A 17940-nucleotide genomic window follows, 5' to 3' on the forward strand; every position below is an offset into this window, starting at 1 on the left:
CTCTTTCCTATAAGTTAGCAGTAAAGACATACTCTGGCATCAAAGGTCATTGTTTTTAAAGAATAATAATAACAATAGTAATAATAACAACACCACCACCACCACCAATAAGAGCAACAAAAACTGACAATTCTGAAAAGGTGAAAAGATTATGGATGACAACTGTTCAAGAAATGAGTCATCTTAATGGCACAAAGGGGCTAAAGCTTGCCTTTCCCCCTTCAAATGTTTTCAGGATAATTGTTTTTGTCTGGAACTCAGTAATCTGATGTCTGTTGCACTGTTAGTCAAAATATCTGAGAGTGTGAAATATTGAAGGATGGAAGGTTGCAGGAGTTTATTAAATTACCTCCCAGTTCATCATCTGCTCTACAGCTCTGTGAGGCAGTTTAGTTTCTTTGACAGTCTGACCTTTGTGCTTAAATAGGTTGGTCTGCCATGGAGAATTTTCTGGGGCTTCTGAGGCCACAGATATTTCGTACTTTGTATGACTCTTTAAGTAAAAACTTCTATTTGTACTCATTCATCTTACTTTAAGATATCATTCACCTCTTCCACTTATTTTTGCTTGTCCAGCCTTGCTGTTCTCTTAATATTGTTGTGCATTTCTTGCCCAGATAGATTCCAGGAAAACAAAACAAAAAACCAGGACCAGGATCAGACATGGAAAAGTGCCTTTAGGCAGCAACTCCTTTCTAGTTCTTTTCACAGCTGTCTGACAATCAGTCAAGATATGAACACCCTCTTTACCCTGCCAATGTAAAACTCAGTAATGCCTCCAGCATCTTTCCTGGGAGGTTAATTCACCCTTTCCAAACTTGAAAATAAGGTCTTATATTTAAGAACTGGTATGTCATTTTATTTTATTTTTTGCTGGTGCTACTAAATAATTTATATTCTGTTTCTGAGAGAGAAGCACACACACATATAACATATATGTGTGTATATATATATATACACATGCTTTTAAGGCTTTATTTAATAGTAGAAATATAAAGTTGGGAGTTGGGGAATATATATATATATATATATATATATATATATATATATATATATATATATATATCTTATAACTTGGCAAATGCCTTCATTCTATGCTACATCTTTAGAATAAATTACTTCACCAGGAAAATAATAATAATAATAATAATATTTTTTTAAAACAACAATAACAAAATCCCCCAAAGCCTCACAGAATAAGCAGTCCCCTCACAGTACAGCTACAGCACATACCAAATAAGAACACAAGAGATTAATTGAAATGTTAGCCACGCCATTCCTAACTGCACCAAGTATCAGAAATAGCTAGTCCAATCACATTTAGAAATAATTAATGGGAATATTGCAATAAATTAACATAATAAATAATGTAATTAAAGGAATGACACATATAATTACTAAAGGAACAATCATCATTAGCAAGAGAGCTTTGTTGCTGCATTTGTGTTTATATAATTCACAGTTGTAATATTCAGTGAAAGTTATTCCAAGACAAATCACAGATGCTACTAAGAATTTGCAGATCAGTATTCCTGGGATACTGGGGAGCCACAGTGGAGTTGTATGTTTTCTGTTTTCTGATTAATTCGCCAAACAAAAATATTCTTCACCAAATACAGAATTTTGGTTGTCCTAACGTTATTTGGATTGAAGCAGTATTTTGTGCTTCACATCCAGCAATTTAGCATACAGAGCACTCAGTCAACTCAGAATAAATAAGGATCAAATTTTTAACCAATACTTGAACCCCCCTTGCCCACTTACCCAGATGCATCTCACTGTACCTTGCTATTCTTTTTAGTGGAATTGACTAGGTAAATTCATTTAGTGGAATGACTAGGTAAATGGTTCTTATCGTCTCTGTTGGATCTATATACACATTGCCTTCAGTCTACAACTTCCTTGCAAAGGGGAGTGGAGATGCAGGTGACCTATTCTCCATAAACACCAGTGATAGGACCCACGGGAACAGTGTTAAGCATAGGGGAAGTTTAGGCTGATCATCAGGAAAAGGTTCTTCACCAAGAGGGTGGTTGCACACTGGAACAGGCTCCCCAGTGAAGTAGTCACTGCACCAAACCTGTCTGAATTTAAGAAGCGATTGGACTGTGCACTTAGTCACATGGTCTAAACTTTTGGGTAGACCTGTGCAGTGCCAGGAGCTGGACTTGATGATCCTTGTGTGTCCCTTCCAACACGGCATATTCTATAATTCTATGATCTATATATACATTGTCTTCCTGTTAAATGCCAATAATTTGGATGTGTAAATTGCAGAACTCAGATCTTCTACTCTGTGTTCCAATCTCTAGTAGAGCCTAATCCTATGTATCTTGCAGGTATCTAATTTGAATATTTTAAAAGGAGGTACAGTTAAGCCATTCATCTGTGGTAGAGGATCTAATTTCACATCTGTTCTTTCTCTAATTCAGGTGAGATAGCAGAATCAATCTGATTGTACATTCTTTACATTTTAGTCAATTGAGTAGGGTACTGTGGGATATAATACCCTTAATTATCTCCTCTTTGAGTTTCTTTAGTCTATGGAAAATACTTAAATAGTCATTCTGAGCTCTGTAGAAAGCTGTGCCCTTATACGTATTACTAGCATTTCAATGAAATTCTCATTTCCTAACTCTCAACGGTATATTTTATTTATTCAGAGGAAAAATAAACACTACAAAAAAAATCCTAACCACATTACAGTAAATAATTAACTTATTTCCCTTAAATTTTTACTCAGTTCTCTAGTTATATTAGAACTGTTATTCTTTCAAGATGTTGATTAAAAACAAACAAACAAACAAAAATAATTTACTGGAATTGAGTAATGGCAGACACAGTATCAGTTGCAGACTATTTCTTATCACTGTCTGCAATGAGGTTCTGGAGATGTATAGGAGTTCATGCCTGAACCTGTAGAAACAGGCTTAGATTTTCATTTCTTTTTCTGCATTTTACTTTCTGATTGTTCTCCACATTTTCCATTCATTTGTAATGGAAGAATTAGGTCTTTGAAAATAAATGAAGTTACTTCCATGAAAGAAAAAAAAAAAAAAAAAGAAAGAAAAAAAACAACCACACAACCCCCCCCCCCCACACACACCAAAAAAAAAAAAAAAAAAAAAAAACAGGATTCTGTCTATTCTATACGTAACATAGTGTTTCTGTGGTCAGCTCTGAATTTTCACACAGAAGAATCTCTGTAAAGCCTCAAGTAAACTAAGTATGGACAAAGATTGAAAAGTGGATGGTGATGCAATTGAAATAATCTTTCTCACTTTTAGAAGAAATATGCTTTCAGTGATATTCATGTGCTGGTGTTCCATAATAAATCATATAAAAAAAATCATCATGCTATATGCTGCTTTGCCTACAGTTGGGGTAATCTTGTACTCCTACATTATAGTTATAAATAAATATCACAGGGTGTCTTGACTTCCATCTTTTGTTACCTGATTTAGCTGAGTAGGGAGCCAGTCAGATTCCCTGTACAGCCACTGGAAGAAAATAACTCCATTACAGACTAATTCAGAAAACCTCCTCTGGAGGCGTCTGTCTTAATCCCCTGATAATAAAGGGAGCCTACAGAAACTGCCTAGATAATGGGATAATTTCAATGACCAAAACTGAATGGTGTCAGTGCTTACTCTCATTTCAACACCCAACACGAGCACCGAATAAAATGGATGTTAAGTATCCTTTTGAAACAGTCTTGAGGTTCTGGTGCCTGCTGTTTCTGTTTTCCACTTCCATTCCTTCAATTTTTTTCTAGAGGTGTAGTACAAGTTTTTCGAATTTACTTAGGTTCCTGCCTGGAGAAGCAGACTGATATTTAATGGGATTTTCAAAAGTGCTTACCTTCAGATGGAGTCAAATGGGATGATCTTCAAAAGGAAACTAGGAAGAGATTTCTTCTTCAAACCAGTGTAAATAAGGGAAACCCCATATATCATCCATCTACATGTTTAGGCACTGAAACACCTCTGCAAATGCACCTTAGAGCTATCTGCAAAGATTCTCTTCTACACTGCTCTACTGATGTTTTCCACAGATTTAACCAGAGAACTCTGAAGGTATGTAAGTTTCCCCAAGATTATTTTTAAGCTCAGATATGTGTTTTCTGTGATTGCTGCAGCAGCATGGTGTGTTTCATTATATTTCTCAGCATCAGGATTAGAGAGAGACAAAAAAGAGGCCATCAAAAGGGGCCAAAGGGGGGTTATTTCCTCCTCAGCATGATAATGAAGTAGAACTGTGTATATATCTGATAACTTAGATCAAAAGGACTATCTTCAATACACACTGAAAGTACAACATAAAGTTGGAGCTTATGTTTTGACTGTTTTACATTAGAACAAAGTCCACTTTGTCTCTTTTTTCTTGGAAAATCTGTATCAGCAGATCATCTACCCCCTATTATGTGCTGTGATCCTTCATTCACATTCCTGTTTGCATTTGCTATCATAATGAACTCCACAGAGAATTACTCTGGTTATGCAGGGTTGTAGTCATGAGCAACATGATCAGTTGTAAGCAGCTAGTCAGGAAAAATAAATAAATAAATATTGTGCAACAAAATCTATCTGTTCTGCCTTTTTTTTTTTTTTTTTTAAAAGAACATAGCTAATTATATTTTACTATGAAATAACAGGAAAGGCCTCTCCGGAGAGAAGTCTTTCCTGTCTCTGTAAAGAATCTGTTTTTATTTATTTTATTAGATGTAAGGAACTTCACCCACTCACTCTAGTTCTTTGATTGATATGATTGCTAATCATATTGCCATAGCTATGTATCATTTTTTCAATTAGCTTTGCATAGGAGAATGTCACCTCTTCTGTGGAGCAGGCCTAGACTTAGTTTCTGCCTGAGAAAATGAATTATTGTGGATAATCCCCCTAGATACCATTTACCTTTCCGGGGAGATTTAAGCCTTTATTATCTCTAAGGATTTGAGGTTACACTAACTCTTGTTTTGTTGTAGAACTACTTATTTTTGCTCATCTATGCTCCACAACATTACTGGCAAGCCAACATATTTTATTTATTTTCCTAGAAGAACAGCCACTTTTGGAAGCTCTGTTTGGACATGCATCTTCTGGTTATGTGTCAGTAGAAATTAAAGAATTTAAAATGTGTTTTAATAATGACTAAAGCATGGTAATTGTAACATAAATCTACTGACTTGCCTAGTTGCCTAAGCATGGTATCCTCTGGCTGACTTTCAGAGTTTAATTGGCACTCAGAAATGAAGAGAGGCAATCATGCAGGTCAGAAGAAGAATCTTAGCAGAGACAGAACAGATGCTGCAAATAGCGAGAAAATGCTCAAAACAGACGTATTAGGTTTACTTTGTCCAAGTTCAATTTAAAACAAATTGCTTCTGTGTAGAAGTAATAGGAGGTAGAAGTGAAGGACCAGAGTTTCAAGGTATTTCAATATTTTAAAACTAATAAACATTAGTTTGACTGTCATTAAACTTAATGAAGTGATGTCTATGCTGCTACTTACGGCTTGCTATTTATACTGTTAATGGATGTCCCCCCAAAAATTACAGCTCTATGCTTTGAATATTATATTGAGTGGGACATAAATGTTGTTTCCATTTAACCTCTAACTCCAAACTCCTTTCTGAACAGACTGGAAATGCATCAAAAGTGCACGCATCTTGAACTCATGCCCAGCAGCTCAGGGCAGTGATGAGGAACTTATACTAACTATATAAGCTACAAGAACTTACAGATAATTGATGCAGATAAAAAGACAAATACACTTTTAAGCCCGATTTACGAGCAAGATTCAGAAGTAGTGAAATGTATCTCTTCCTAAGAATTCATTCAAAATAAGAAACATAAGAAAAAAGAATTAGATTGAATATATACTGTAAGAGTTACTAAGACAACTCTTCTTTGCAATTACTTCCATATGAAAACTCACATAATTTCTAACTTTTTCTTAATTCTGTCTTTTGAGCTGTGCAGTAGTGTTCAGTCTGATAACCTAAAATAACATCTTTACATTAAAATATAATTATAATAGAAGCTTATTTTACCATGTCTGATATACAAAGCTCTTACCCAGTAACAATCTTAGATTCATATAAATGGTAATCTATTCTGCTAGCAGTATTAAAAGATTTATTAAGTTCTTTGCATTCCTGTATTTCTCCTTAGTTCAAAATAACCTGAAATCATTTGTATTTAGAGTATGTTTGCAGATTTCTGTAGGCCTATATTATGTTAATTGTATTAAGCTTTCTATTGGAAAATTATTTGCAAAAACAGAAAGGTTTAGGAGAAAGAAAAAACAAGGGGGAAAAACCCTCGGAGTAGGAAAATGAAAATTAATAGAAGTCTTAGAAATTCTATATCAGGCAAGGTATGGAAATAGCAATTCTGGAGTCATTAACAGCATGTATGGGTACAGGCTGGGGGACGACCTGCTGGAAAGGAGCTCTGAGGAGAAGGACCTGGGGGTACTGGTGGATGACAGGTTGACCATGAGCCAGCAGTGTGCCCTGGTGGCCACAAAAAGGCCAGTGGGATCCTGGAACGCATTAAAGAAGTGTGCCCAGCAGTTCAAGGGAGGTGATCCTCCCCCTCCACCCTGCCCTGGTCAGGCCTCACCTGGAGTACTGTGTCCAGTTCTGGGCTCCCCGGTACAAAAAAAGACAGGGATCTCCTGAAAAGAGTCTGGCAGAGGACAACAAAGAAGATATGGGGCCTGAAGCATCTTCCCTATGAGGAAAGACTGAGAGACCTGGGTCTGTTCAGCCTTGAGAAGAGAAGACTGAGAGGGGATCTTATTAATGTTTACAAATATCTTATGTGTGTGAGACAGAACAATATGGCCAACCTCTTTTCAGTGGTTTGTGGGAATAGGACAAGGAGCAATGGCCACAAAATGGAGCACAGGAAGTTCTGTACCAACATGCGAAAGAACTTCACAGTGAGGGTGACATAGCACTGGAACAGGCTGCCCAGGGAGGTTGTGGTCTCCTTCTCTGGAGCTACTCAAGACCCACCTGGGCAGCCTGCTCTAGGGACCCTGCTTTGGCAGGGGGATTGGACCCAATGATCTCTGGACATCCCTTCCAACCCCTATGATTCTGTGACTGCAGTATTTTACTGCTATAAAGTTCAGAAACAAGTACCTAATTTTCTGTGTTGGTTTCTGTCTTTATAAAGAGACATAACACAATAAGAGGACATGTTGTAAGTTTTTTATTCCTGTTTCAAACAGCATGTTCTTTGACCAAAGTACAGCATTCCTTGCTGCTTCAGATCTTCTGAACAATGTGTTGACCTGCATAGTGTCACATCATATTTTGTTAGGTCACATCGCTATGTTTATGGCTGAAATTAATAGAATTCAACTAGAGCAGAAAGTCTGTGGGTGTTTTAAAAGCAGCCTTGAGATAAAAATTATCTTGCTCTTTATAAATACCTACTGAAAACCAACATAGAGGACAATGTTCTTGCTAACAAGATGCACCTGCACCCCATTACCTAACAGTTTTGACAGCAGTCATTGTTACAAACATGATTCTCCAACCACTTGGCTGCAGCCCCTCTAGAAAATGCCCAGAAATCTGCAAAGCATATCACCTCTGAGTCATTTGTTAAGGCCATCTATCAAAAAGCTGAATATAATTATGTGCATGTATGTAAGAGTTAAAAGCATTCACGTGTTTTGCATATCATTGTTCTTACCTTAAAATGAAAGTTACTGGTGTGATGAATTTTGAAGTTACTGTAGAAATGTTACATCATTCTCTGTTCTTCATTTTACTTCCTTACTGTGAGCATACATACCCTCAGAGTACATCCAGAAGGCCACCTTTACAACATATAAGAGCATAGGAAGATGCTTGTGGATAAAGATAGGAGAGAAACATAGCTCATCTTCATTACACTGAAACCAAATCATGATCCCTTCTCCCTTTTTAAAGGTTAATCCTACCTTTAGAGTGATATTTACATGACTTAGCATGAGCATGTACACTGAAGCTAGTTACATAGATTCTTTCATAGAAAAAGGATAGAAGTGTAGGATATCTGACATATTCAAAATACCTTCTTCAAGAACAGATAATTTAGGTCAGAAGTCCTCTTTCTCTCCATTAATAAAGGCAACATAGTATTAATAGCTCAGAGGTAGACATAGTTGATATCTGAATTAAGGTGAGACTGTCCCACCTTTAATTCCTGAAGAGAATTTGTAGTGTGGATTTTAAGTACAGAAAATTCACCACAGGCAAATCAGACACAGTTTTGGGGATATTTTAGATGTACATACATGTCAGGGAATTCTGAGCGTTCTACTGTCTTGAATTTCAGAATAGTAAAAAACCACCTTGAGCATGGGCTCCAGGGTAGTGCTAACAACATGAAGCAGAAGGGATTTAAATATATAAGGTAAGGCTCTGAACTTGACTTTAGAAGACAGATAACTTGGTATAAATGCCAGGATAAATGTATAAACCACAGAATTTCTAGGTTGGAAGAGACCTCAAGATCATCACGTCCAACCTCTGACCTAACACTAACAGTCCCCACTAAACCATATCCCTAAGTTCTACATCTAAATGTCTTTTAAATAACAGGATCCAGATCCTCAATCCCAATTCAGGTCAACAACTGGGTTGAAGGTTTTAGCTTTAATTTGGCTACAAGACTACATTGTCATTGCAGAGAACTCAACTGAGAAGGGAGGATGAGTCTCTCTGGATGTTCATGTAATGGAAAGGAAACTTAGATTTTTAACCCTAGAGCAACTATTTTTCAAGACAGGCTGGGAACTGGTTCTTTTTAAACCAGGAACTATTTCAGAATCCTCAAAGCCAAAGAAACAGTTGACTGCTCTGTTGAATCCTGGTCTGGAGCTGGGGGACAGAGCAACCTGGGGGACCTTAGACAAAACATGGAGTGCATTCAGGAGGCATATGAATAAGAACATGCTGGTCTGAACATCTTAAGTATAGTCCAAGTTTTGGAAAGCTACCATAACTCACCTGGAGGGGAAGAAAGTGAACACATGGGAAAACACATCTGCCCTGACCCTACCTCAGAAACTATTAACAACATCACCTTTCACACTTTTTCCTCAGGGGGAGATGACCAACAATGTCTTTCTTTCAAGTTATCTCCTTGAAACCGTAACTTCTAGTAGTTTAAAGGTTTTTGGCTTGTGTATTGTGAAAACAGTATCTCTTTTATGAACAGCATGTTCTCACAATTGACACTTTGCAAAAGTAATGATAACACCACCAGTATCTACCCAGATCTGTTTCTCCTTACCACAAAGGAAGGTCTGAATTCACAGTAAGGCACCTTTTTCATACAGCCCGTTGTTCAGTCTTCACAAATACTCAAAAACATTCTTCAAAAGTCAGCCTTACCTGCATGCACTTGAGATTCTGAGGTTGCTTTTTATTTATTCGGTTTATAATTATTATTTTTTTAGGGCTGGGAAGGAAGCTTAGAATCCATGTAAGTAACTTCATGGAAAACAGACAAGGTGAAGGAAGTACTCCAACTCCCCAACATGAAACAACCATAGAACCCAGGAACACTTACCTGCCAGCTTCTGAACTTGAGTCACTGCCAAACTACTTCCCAGTGAAGTAGTATCACCAGGGTTTTATTGTACTGAGAAGGCACCACCAACATAACTAGCTCATAGAGTCTCTAAAACTATTTCACAGAGATGGTAGATAACATGAAGAAAAAGCAGCCTACTGTGGAAGACTGAGTCTATTTCACCATGACAGTAGAAAATCACCCTAGGTGACCTAAGCCCCAAACTCTCCTGGGGAGACAATTCCTCCAACATGTCCTCATGCTACCTATATAGCAAAGGTCAAATGATCCCCACCTGGCAGATTTCACTTCACAAGGGTGGAGCCAAGAGACCTTGTGGAATAGGCTCATCCACCTGGCTTCAATGTTTTAAGGTCAATTGCTCCTTATCACTAGTAGAAATAACCTGACAAGGGGCTTAGTGGTTAGAGATGACCTAATGAATTAATTACAAAAGGTGCGTAAGGGTCATATTTCTGCTAGTCATTCTGTGAGGAAAATTAGTACAGAGCCTCTTATAATAAGTTAAATAAACATAAATAAAAGAAATAAATAAAAGAAACAAGAAAATGACCTTAAGGGCAAAATTGCTGTCAGAGATTTTCATCTGTCTAGTCACGACAGATAAAGAATATAGCAATCAAAATGACTTTTCTTGACATTAATGTTACTTAAATTTGCTTTTCTGAGAACTCTTTATGCAGGACTTTTCAAAATGTAGCACCATGACCTCTGACTACAGTATTTACTTTGGCTGCATATAAACTATCACGTATAAATGCTAGGATCCGGATCCTCACTCCCTATTCAGGTCAAGGACCGGGCTGAAAGTTTTGGCTTTAATTTGGTTCCATAACTACACTGCTGTTGTGGTTTCCCCTGGCTGGCAGCTAAGCACCACATGGCCGTTCGCTCACCCTCCCCCCTCCGTCTCTGGGATGGGGGAGAGAAATAGGAAAATGAAGCCTGTGGGTTGAGACAGAGACGGTTTATTAAGACAGGAAAAAAGAAATAATAATAATAACGATAATAGTACAGCTACTACTAATGTGTACGGAGTAAGTGATGCACAGTGCAATTGCTCACCACCCGCTGACCGATGCCCAGCCTATCCCTGAGCAGACCACCCCCCCCCCCATCCTGGCTAGCCACTCCTATCTATTGTTTAGCATGATGTCAGAGGGTATGGAATAACCCTTTGGCCAGCTTGGGTCAGCTACCCTGGGTCTGTCCCCTCCCAGCTCCTGCTGCACCCCTAGCCTGCCTGCTGGCAGGACAGAGCGAGATGCTGAAAAGTCCTTGGCTTAGTATAAGCACTGCTCTGCAACAATTAAAACATCAGTGTGGTATCAACATTCTTTTCATCCTAATCCACAACATAGCACCCTACCAGTTCCTAGGAGGAAAATTAACTCTATCCTAGCTGAAACCAGGACAGCTGTTTTCTGGCAGGTCGTGGGAAGAAGATTGGCTGGCTTGGGGGAGCTTCTGTACACATGGCTTTTAGGCTGAAGCCAAAGTGCTCCTCTAGATCTGGAAATTTGAAGATGGTTGAGTGGTTAGAAAGCTGCCTGGCAGAGAAGGACCTGGGAGTATTGGTGGATAGTCGGCTGAATATGAGCCAGCAGTGTGCTCAGGTGGCCAAGAAGGCCAACAGCATCCTGGCTTGCATAAGAAACAGTGTGGCCAGCAGGGCTAGGGAAGTGATCGTCCCCCTGTACTCAGCTCTGGTGAGGCTGCACCTTGAGTACTGTGTTCAGCTTTGGGCCCCTTACTACAAGAATGACATTGAGGTGCTCAAGCGAGTCCAGAGAAGGGCAACGAAGCTGGTGAGGGGTCTAGAGAACAAGTCTTATGAGGAGCAGCTGAGGGAGCTGGGATTGTTCAGCCTGGAAAAGAGAAGGCTCAGGGGTGACCTTCTCGCACTCTACAGGTAAATTAAAGGAGTCTATAGAAAGGTGGGGGTTGGCCTATTCTCCCACGTGCCTGGTGACAGGACGAGGGGAAATGGGCTAAAGTTGTGCCAGGGGAGGTTTAGGTTGGGTATTAGGAAGAACTTCTTTACTGCAAGGGATGTTAGGCATTGGATTGGGCTGCCCAGGGAAGTGGTTGAGTCACCATCCCTGGAGGTCTTTAAAAGGTGTTTAGATGTAGAGCTTAGTGATATGGTTTAGTGGAGGACTTGTTAGTGTTAGGTCAGAGGTTGGACTCAGTGATCTTAGAGGACTCTTCCAATCTAGTTGATTCCATTGCAGTCCCCAAGCTCAGAGGTAACCACTTATTAGTCTGGCGCAACGGGCTTTTGTGTTCCTTGCACTAGCTGTTCCTTCACCTCGTCTTCAGATACAAGGACATGCATCTCTTTCACCCTCCTCCATGAGTAAACAAGCCAGGATAGATTAAAGCCTCTTTCTTCAGGTCAGTAAGATACCTGCCTTTGGTTTCAGTGAGAAATCAGGCCCTAACAACTCAAGTGTCTTCTGGACGGTGTTTCTTCTGGGTAAAAAAATTTCCTTTCCCTTTTGAAGACTTACAAGGATGTAGTAACAAAAACAAAACCATAAAAGTGTACCGAGGCATAGGCTAATTTTCAGCCTGCAGCACATAATAGGTATGATATAATTTCAGACAACTATGATCTACATAATGTGAAGTGTTCTGGCATGCTTACAAGCTGCCAAAGGCCAGAAAATGGGACCTTCATTTTAAGACTATGTTGTAAAGAAAACGAAGACAACGACAAAAGTGAAGGAACTTTTCCTTCACGTAATTTTATTATGTTGCAACTCCTTCAGGTGTCCACAAAGAATTTTGCACATCCCCCCCAATCCCCAGCACCACAAAAAAAAAAAAAAAAAAAAGACATTCTGGCGTAGAGGTATAATTTAAATATAATTTAAATTCACACCAGAAGACATTCTTCTCACTTCAGCACAGTTAAGCCCAACAAAGTGCCAAAAAAAAATAAAATAAAAAAAAAATAAGTAATGTATTTAATGTATTTACAAATCAGTTTTACATGTTGGCATTATTTACTTGTCTGATCTTGCATTCAGGGCTTGATCTATCTGGAGGGGAACACGTAATGCCATGCAAGGTTGTTTGGTTGTATGACTGACAACAGGACTTAAAAATTTTGATCTGTTTTTATAGAAGCAAAATACAGAAGAGTACACTATCCCCAAGGAAAACATAGAAAACTGCCTGTTGCTTCTCAGCTTTAAAGTGTCCCCTTCAAAAGTGTAAGCATCTGTTAAGGTGTAAGAAAAGGTGTAATCAGCTGTTTGAGTACAATTCTTACGTATACATGACCATTTTCCTCTCCAGTTTCTAACTTGGAGTGCAACATTTTTCATCATACTCTTAGATCAGGATTCAGATTCTAACAATGGTTCCTAGTGCAGAGAACTCTTCCAGAGAAGAGAGAAGCAAACCAGTCCAGACTGCTTTGAATGAGACAGAGATAGCAAACAAATGTAAATGAAGAAAATATACCTGTGGGAATGTTTTCCAAGAATTGTCATAGTCCAAAAGCTTTAAATTGGTTCAATCCCTGAAAGTTAATTAGCGCAAAGTCAGGTTGCATCACTGGATTTGAAGTAGTAGGATAGACTTGCACCATTGCAGAACCTCAGTCATGGATTAAATTGGCATTACCTCTAACTCTATACCAGAATGAAAGAGAAAAGCACACCTTTCTACTTTGTCAGCTACTGGCAGACCTAGAGAGAGAAAAAAAAAAAAAAAAAGTTGTTAATTAAAAAATAATGTTTTTTTAAGGCATTTCACCAAATATATAATATTTGGTAGTAACCAGACAGCAAATGAAAGGGCAGAGGAAAGAGTAGAAGGTACTTGCATGGCCTTAATTTCTGTAGCAATATAGAAAAACCACAACTTGCAATGATTTCTAAGTGCAATCCCTCTCAAAATATGAGAGTCTGGACTATGCAACTGAGTACTGAAAATCTTAAGATAAGGCAGCACCGAACTCAACTGAGAAGGGAGGATGAGTCTCTCTGGATGTTCACATAACAGAAAGGAAACTCTGGTTTTAGTCCTAGAGCAACTATTTTTCGAGACAGGCTGAACATTTTCCTCTCCAATTTCCAAGTTGGAGTGCAACATTTTTCATCATACTCTTAGATCAGGATTCAGATAACCTTTGGATTTGGTAAAACTTGCCAATTTTCTCTTTTAGGTGGAACTAAAACTTTCCTTGCCAGTCACATGGGTACATCTGCGTTTCTTATACTCCTCTTATGGATACCCCCTAAAGAAAAGACTGAGACATTCTTAAAAACAAAACAAAACAAAACAAAAAAAGTGATAAATATAATGCTATATACAATATATAAGGCTTAATTTGCCATTGATACTTCAATGAAATGCAGCTCTTCTAGGCTTGAATAATACCTCATGATTTATCAGAAGATATAATAATGTGGCTGAATTTCTTAGAAGGCTAAAAATGTTTTGCTGAATGACAATCAAATACATCTCAGTATTCTGTAATAAAGGCTAAATAATTCTTATTATTACATATTCTTAAATTGCACTTGTCTCTCCACATTGAGCAAGCTCTACCTCTGAATGGGAAAGCTTCAGAATATGAAATCACAATGAGACTGATAGTTTGCAGTTCATAAATAATACTTGTGCTTATTTTTCAGAAGGAAAAAAAAAAAAAAAAAAGAGCAAAAGTATAACGCAGCTGCTCATCTATTTTTACCTTACTTTAAAACAAACAAGGCCATCACTCTGGGCCCACCTAATTAACAACAGCTGGATAATGTTCTAGGCCAATTTTCCCATTAGATAAATATCTATAGGATTTAATAGAGAAAAACAGTTTTCCCAGAGTAAGATTATGAACTGTTCTCTAGGGCTTCTTGATAGCATGAAAGATGTTAGTTTGGGAAGCAATTGATACTTCTAGAAGCTTCTAGTGGAAGTTCTCTGTAGGAAAATAGACTAACATAGTTCTTGCATGTCAAAGAACTGGCATGGAGCTTGTGCATGTTTTCCTTGTGAAAAAAAAAAAAAAAGTTTCTTTGGGTGTGATTCTGTAATTTGCTCTATACATAATCTGTCTCATTCCTGGACTGTCTTTGGAAGCAAACAAACAGGTTCTCCCTGGATAAAATCTGGATGTGATTCTCAGGTTAGTTTACTCAAGGGACTAAGGTAGAGGGAAAAGGAGTCAAAGTGCACTAAGTGCACTCTTCACCTTACTTTAGTCTAGAAGGCCTACCTTGATATTTCAGGTTGTCTCACATCCATTTCCTTCATACCACATCCAAGACCCTGCAAAACATGCACTTCATGTTCATGCTACAAAAAAAATTCTATGAAAGCCTGTAAGACAATTCTCATTTTCAAGCAAGCACTGCAGCTTTATCCTGGGGCCAAAGATAGATCATGGGAAATCCAGAAGAAACTTCTTCCAAATATAGGGCTGTGTAACAGCACTACATGTAGAAGTATGGATGCAGGTGCAACATTAATATGGACACAGGAGCTTCTATAGAGCTTATCTCGGGGGCCTGGAATCACTCTCTGTCAGCAACTTTAAGAAGTATAAGTATAATTTGTGCATTTGTCACTGGGACAATGACTTCCAGAGCTCCCGACTGTATTGGATGGATCCATTCAAGAAAGTTGATGACACTTTTTTATTACAGAGTTGCAGAAATGATTAAAAGATTAACTTAAAAGTTGCACTCTGCAAGACTCCAGAAACTCTACCCCTTTAGTTTAACAAGAAGGAGGTTAAAAGGCAACCTCATTACAGCATATAAGTAGTTACAAGGAAACCAGAGATGTCAGTGTGCCCGCACATCTAAGCAGAAAGTATATAGCAGAAAATATATTCAGGTGAGGAAAAAAAAGCACTTTTTTTTTTTTTTTTTTTTTTTTCTCCTTAACAGTGAAGGTATTAACCTTTACAACACTCCTCTACCAAGAGGAGTGGTAGATTCATGATCATTCAGAATGTTTAAATTGATATTTTATTATTTTTTTTTTTCAGAAGACTTGTTCTAGTTCAAATAGAACTTAATTTAAGAAAGTTCTGTCATTTTACAGGTCAGACTACATGAACTTTTCTTGATATATAATCGATGAATCTATTAATATAATGGAGAATCATGCTGATCATAGAACTCAACCAGTCATTTGTCCTGTTGATGGTATATATTTTCTATGACATTCAGACTTATGTTTATAGAAATCCACTTAATTTTTATCATAAAAATTCTTCATGTTAGGCTGAGTAGTCACCTCTTTTCATTGCATAATTGCAAAAATAGCTTTGTCTTAGTTCTACTGCTCCTATAGATAACCCGTATTTAATTCATACAGGTCATAAGATCTATGATATCTGTACAAAATCTGTTTTAAAACTTGTCTGTTCTGTTTTGTTTTACTGTGATTTTTATTTCTATCATCTTTACAGATCAGCTTCAGCATACTTCTGTGTTTCCATTCAGGTGTCTGGCCTGGTTGAATCCCTATTATCCTAGTTATGTTTTCCATTCAATAGATATCTTTCAATGACTTCTGTGTGGATTTAATCCATTGAATTTGCAGTTTTATTTCCCCTTCAAATCTCCATTCCAATTTCAGATTTTCAGACCTTTCCTTCAGGGTTCAGAATCACCCTTTCACACAGAAACAGAAGAACTGATATCAACATCAGACTGCTTCTTAATCTGGCACATAAAAATAAACACTTAGCTTGCACGTATATTTGTCTTGTAGAATCATAGAATCCTTAAGTTTGGAAAAGACCTCCAAGATCATCTGGTCCAACCATCATCTGGTCCTCTACCACCAATATTACCCACTAAAACATGTCCCTAAACACCACAGCCAACCTTTCCTTAAACACCCCCAGGGATGGTGACTCAGCCACCTCCCAGGGCAATTCGTTCTAATACCTAATCACTCTTTCTGAGAAGAAATTTCTCCTATTTTCCAACCTAAAAGCCTTGCCCATAACTTCTATCTATTTTTCTCAGGAGGCAGAGGTAAGGAAGGAATATGCCTAAGTTTGCAGAAGGAAAAAATAAATACATGAAAAGTTTAGTTTATTTGACCTAGAAATGCATATACTGAACTGATACTGAGATATTATCTTCCAACTTTCTTTCATATTCTAACATACCATGACTCTAAAAATTTTGTGTTTCAGAAATCTTTTTCTACAACTATTTTCCCCTTCTTCAATGTCTTATAACACTCTATATATGAAGTACCATTCCGCACGTGGATTTTTTAATTTTCTAAACAAAATAGATCAGCTTTGCCATTTACAGGTACCTAGCAAAAATGGAAAGAATGTTTGTCTGACTTTTGTATTATTTTAAAGTCTCCTTCAGTTTCTTTTATAAACTTAGTAAACAAAGTTTACTTTTCAGTAACCAGGATAGAATCACTGGAAATTACTGGATTTTGATATTTGCTTCTGTTACTTCATGCTGTTCTACTCTGATAACCATAGTAAGGGGGATCTAAATTTTTGAAGGAATAGTACATTCCTTTGATGGAGATTTAGTCCATATATATTCCTTGAGTTTCTGATTGTTTTTCAGTGACTGTGTTTTTGTCAATAATTTTGTTATGGAAAAGAAATATCATCTGAAATTATTTTGGTTTTATGATAGAGCTTTTTTTTTTCTATGTGTGTGCATAATATCATGTACTATTACCATTCCACTTCCAGAGTTTTCAGCTATCAGTCTGATGTGCTGAGATGCAAATTATCTAAGCAGCTAATTAAAAAAATATATTTTTTTTCTTTAATACATCTTTCTCTATAATCCTAAATGTGATATACAGGACATGGATATTGCATATTTTGCATACTTCATAGACCAACTACCCTTTTCACACTAGAACAACTTTCTTTTTTTTCTTTTTTTTTTCCACAGATATCTTGAATAGATTTCCCTTGTGAGATTGATGTTCAGATGGTTTGTAATGAATTTTACTGAAGAATGATGCTATCCATACTAAAGACTACATTGTTTCTTTCCCTTGATATGTACTTGTTGATAGATGTATTTTGGGTTAGTAGTATATCTTAATCTGGTTCCTGGATTCATATTGAATTGTCAATTCAAATGACTGTGTTTTGGCCTTCATCTTTGTGCCAATACTAGCTCTGCATGAAGGAGACATAGATATTGTGTGGTTTCATGAATTAATAATAATATCTGTTATTGATATGGAAATAGTGCTGAAGAACTGAACTTGTGAAGATGTTCAATACAGTGGGCATAGTGCATGTGTGGAACAAAGATTCTGTTATAACAAACACTTAATAGCCAAATCTAAAACAGAAGATGATATGGGA

Source organism: Aythya marila, assembly GCF_965140915.1.
Source record: "Aythya marila genome assembly, chromosome: 1".
In the NCBI taxonomy this organism is placed as follows: Eukaryota; Metazoa; Chordata; class Aves; order Anseriformes; family Anatidae; genus Aythya; species Aythya marila.